Raw genomic sequence first — 5,362 nt, forward strand, 5'->3', positions numbered from 1 at the left:
AACACTCATCAAAGTCTTTCTCTCCCTTCAGCCCTCCTCTCTCTCTCTCTCTCTCTCTCTCTCTCTCTCTCTCTCTCTCTCTCTCCCCCTCCCCCTCCCTCCCTCTCTCTCCCTCCCTCCCTCCCTCCCTCCCTCTCTCTCTCTCTCTCTCTCTCTCTCTCTCTCTCTCTCTCTCTCTCTCTCTCTCTCTCTCTCTCTCTCTCTCTCTCTCTCTCTCTCTCTCCCTTTACCCTGCCATTCTTCTCTCACCCCGACACTTTCCTCTCACCCCGTCACTTTCCTCTCACCCCGTCACTTTCCTCTCACCCCGTCACTTTCCTCTTACCCCGTCACTTTCCTCTCATCTCGTCACTTTCCTCTCATCTCGACACTTTCCTCTCACCCCCGTCACTTTCCTCTCACCCCGACACTTTCCTCTCACCCCGACACTTTCCTCTCACCCCGTCACTTTCCTCTCACCCCGTCACTTTCCTCTCACCCCGTCACTTTCCTCTCACCCCGTCACTTTCCTCTCACCCCGTCACTTTCCTCTCACCCCGTCACTTTCCTCTCCCCCTGCAGTGTGACCTTGAGTCTTGAGTAAGTGACCAGCTATCAGGGGCGCCTGACAGCTGGGTGGACAGCGGTTCGGATTCGTAGTCCTGAGGTCCCGCGTTCGATCCCCGGTGGAATCGGAGACAAATGAGCAAAATGTTTCTTTCACCGTGATGCCCTTGTTCACCTAGCAGGTACATGGGAGTTAGTCAGCTGCTACGGGCTGCTTCCTGCGGATGTGTAACAAAAAAGGAGGCCTGGTCGAGGACCGGACCGCGGGGACGCTAAGCCCCGAAATCATCTCAAGATAACCCGAAGATTGAGTGTTGAGTTACGATAACATTGTGACCTTAAGTGCTAGAACAACAACAATAACAAGATGAGAGGCAACAAAAAGCATACAGCTACAAAAAACAATTAGTATTTATTTTTGCTGGATAGCAGAACAAATATCACAGACAGAGTATACTTCAACTCCGCCCAAAACAGCCCAGTTGCTGATAACTACCCGCCGGTGGTAGTTAGTGACATGTAACTACCAACACAACTAGCGAAGAGTGGCAACTGTATATTCCTTGGAGTTGTGATTGATTATTATTAAGTGGCGACCCGGGGAGGTGTTCTTGTTCTACTAAACGGATTACGTCTCACACGATGGGTTTTCCTCCCCCTCCCTCTTATCCTCCTTCCCTTCCTTCCTTCCTTCCCCTTCTCTCCTACTGTCTCCCTCCCTACTTCCATTCCTTTCCCTTCTCTGCTTTAATTTCCCTCCCATCCCCTCCTATCCTCCCTTCCTCCCTTCCTCCCTCCCACCTCTTTTCATTCTTCTCCCACCTCACTTTCCCCTATTTTTCTTCCCTCCTTCCTCTTCATACTCCTCTTCTTCCTTCTGCTCCTGCTCCTTCTGCACCTGTCCTCCTCCGCCAGAGCCTGGAGTGGCCTGCCTCCAGCCTCGCCACCAACTATCAGGTACTTGAGAAAGTTGAGGAACCGATGCAGTATTTAGGTTAAAGCTGCTCTGCATCGCAACGCTGTCCGCCAATGACTTCCCTTTCACGGGTGCTCTTTATATATATATATATATATATATATATATATATATATATATATATATATATATATATATATATATATATATATATATATATATATATATATATATTATTAAATATGACCGAAAAAGTAAGATTAATAATTCTAACACGAATTTTCTCAATCTTTCGTACATTTCTTTTCACTGTTGGTGGTAATTCAAAAACCAATTCTCCAAAATTCATTTTTATTTCTAGTCTGACGTGACACTTGAGCGCGTTTCGTAAAACTTATTACATTTTCAAAGACTTTAGTTACACATACACAACTGAATAGAACTTACACATCTCCGATTTGTTTATATCTACTTTTGAGTGAGGTGGATGGGGTGAGGTGGTATTTAATAGGGTATTAATTTCATCAACACAAGACAGAACACGAAACAATGGGTATTGAATAGAAGTGATTGTAGAAAGCCTATTGGTCCATATTTCTTGATGCTTCTATATTGGAGCGGAGTCTTGAGGTGGGTAGAATATAGAATAATATTCTATATTATTCTAGAATAATAGAATAGGTAGAATAATAGCACAACTATATTCTACCCACCTCAAGACTCCGCTCCAATATAGAAGCATCAAGAAATATGGACCAATAGGCTTTCTACAATCACTTCTATTCAATACCCATTGTTTCGTGTTCTGTCTTGTGTTGATGAAATTAATACCCTATTAAATATCACCTCACCCCATCCACCTCACTCAAAAGTAGATATAAACAAATCGGAGATGTGTAAGTTCTATTCAGTTGTGTATGTGTAAGTAAAGTCTTTGAAAATGTAATAAGTTTTACGAAACGCGCTCAAGTGTCGCGTCAGACTAGAAATAAAAATTAATTTTGGAGAATTGATTTTTGAATTACCACCAACAGTGAAAAGAAATGTACGAAAGATTGAGAAAATTCGTGTTAGAATTATTAATCTTACTTTTTCGGTCATATTTAATAATATATGTCTACAGGAAAGACTGCTACCAAAATATACTAATATATATATATATATATATATATATATATATATATATATATATATATATATATGTATATATATATATATATATATATATATATATATATATATATATATATATATGTATATATATATATATGTATATATGTATATATGTATATATGTATATATATATATATATATATATATATATATATATATATATATATATATATATATATATATATATATATATATATATATATATATATATATATATATATATATGCCTCCGTTGTGTCTTTTTGTATACCCTCGGGCGTTTAATGTATGCCTTCGCTGTGTCTTATGCCTGCCCTAAGGTGTTTTACGAATGTCCTGAGGTTTATCTGTGAGGGCCATCCTCTTGCCTTCCTACTCTCTTCTTAATAATAAAAGAAGTTATCGAAAACCTATCGAGCATAACATCTGATTCTTGGATCATGATGTCTTGACCGGTTCCTCAGATTCCCTCTGGGAGGCTCTGAGGGTTGCCTCCGACCAGAACAGTTCAGAAGGTGGGTCTCGCCTTGAACTAGTCTCCCCCAACCAACACATCGTGCCTAAAGTAAGAGACGCTTTGTCTGAAGGTCACATAACTCACCCCGAAGACAGCACGCTCCCAACAGCTCCTCTTGGGTCAAATGCCATCGACGAGCTCTTCGGTAAGAGGATCATTGACTTAAAGAGAAAGAGAAAGATAAGAGGACTGAAGATATCGACGTCCTTTATCCGTCCTACAAGATGCTTGTCCCTCTCCCTAGTTAACCTACTTTCTAAGGAGCAGAGGGCCATGCCAGATGAGCTGAGGCTATACCTAGAAAGCAGGTATAGCCTGCGGTATAGCCTAACCACACTGACGCTGGTGTGAGCAGAGGTCATACCAGCGACATATGGTCATTATACAACAAATCCATAAAAAATGACCTGGTAAAATATAACATTAATAACTCATATTCCAAGTCTACCACCACCGTGAAAATAAAATATAATGTTCAATTTAGCTTAATAACACTTAATAACGGGTTGTGCTGTGCCCCAGAGCCGTTCATTATGATAATTAGTTTATGATATAAAATTTCCTAGTGAGGGAATCAGCACACCTAGTATTTATTATTTCATGCAAGTCGCACATTGATGAAAGTGTAAATTAAATATCAATTTATAACTAATTATGGAATTTACAGAAGATAGAGGTTATTCCAAGTTTATACAGGTTTAATCATTCGACATAGTTGTTAAAATTTAGAGTTAAATTAAAAACAAATATTATTATATTATGTATTTGTATATTAGTACTGAAGAACTTAGGATGTGATCAGGCGCCTTCAAAAGTATATCACGCCGGTATTGACACAAGAGGAGGACCATGACGGGCACACCAATTTAATGATCTTATGGATATATATATATATATATATATATATATATATATATATATATATATATATATATATATATATATATATATATATATATATATTGGCAGCAACACCAACACTACCACCACCAAGGTAATTTTGCATGCATATATGGCAGATAATGTTTAGCAGATAATGCTAAATCAAACTTAGCATCCTCAGAGGCAAAGATGGAAATCCAAAGTAACACTACAACAATATAGTCCATTTGGGTGTGCCTAGAGAGATGGCAGCTAAGCTGATCATATTGCACAGTGCATTAACTCAGATGTCCCAGCACTTCTGTGTCACACTTTCCCGCCTCTCATGGTCGTAAGTTAATTCCTCTTCCAGTTTTCTCTTAAGTCTCGTCAGTCGTGACTACCCTAATGCATTTCCTGCCTAGCGGTACATATTTTGCTCAATGCTCCTCCGTATTTCCACCACGGCATTAATCATCCATTTGCGGCAGTGTGATGTATGTGAGGGTGCACTCATCTGCCTACCCTGGAGGCCGCGCTCTCCGGTCCACCCTGGAGGCATCATCACTCTCCTGCTGGTCTCCAGTAATCCTGGTCCACAGCTACCGCCATTATGGTGTGAATATTTAACGGAGACTCTCCTGGGGGTAGTATTTAGTCAGTCCCATCAAGTATTTACTTGCATCTGAGTGAGGGTCTGCCTGGCTGACTGGCTGACTGGCTCGCTGACTGGATGGCTGATTGATTGACCAGGTAATTTGACTAACTGGGATGCCCGGATGAATTATTAGGTATATGTTTGTGAGTTTATAGGCAGATGATTACTGATATTGAGACTCTTCTTCTCTTTTCACTCCTTTATCTCTCTCTCTCTCTCTCCCTGTCTCTCTCTCTCTCTCTCTCTCTCTCTCTCTCTCTCTCTCTCTCTCTCTCTCTCTCTCTCTCTCTCTCTCTCTCTCTCTCTCTCTCTCTCTTTCTCTCTCTCTCTCTCCCTCTCTCTCTCTCTCTCTCTCTCTCTCTCTCTCTCTCTCTCTCTCTCTCTCTCTCTCTCTCTCTCTCTCTCTCTCTCTCTCTCTCTCTCTCTCTCTCTCTCTCTCTCTCTCTCTCTCTCTCTCTCTCTCTCTCTCTGTCTCTCTCTGTCTCTCTCTCCCTCTCTCTCTCTCTCTCTCTCTCTCTCTCTCTCTCTCTCTCTCTCTCTCTCTCTCTCTCTCTCTCTCTCTCTCTCTCTCTCTCTCTCTATTCCAATCCTCTATCCTCCCCTCCTTCCCTCCCATCCTCCCGTTCCCTTCCCTCCCCTCACCACCTCTCCCCTCCCTCTCTCCCTCCAGGTAATATAATCCCACGTCAGTGGAACATTTACAGCAGCTCTG

This window comes from Procambarus clarkii, chromosome 24 (assembly GCF_040958095.1).
Source record: "Procambarus clarkii isolate CNS0578487 chromosome 24, FALCON_Pclarkii_2.0, whole genome shotgun sequence".
Classification (NCBI taxonomy): Eukaryota; Metazoa; Arthropoda; class Malacostraca; order Decapoda; family Cambaridae; genus Procambarus; species Procambarus clarkii.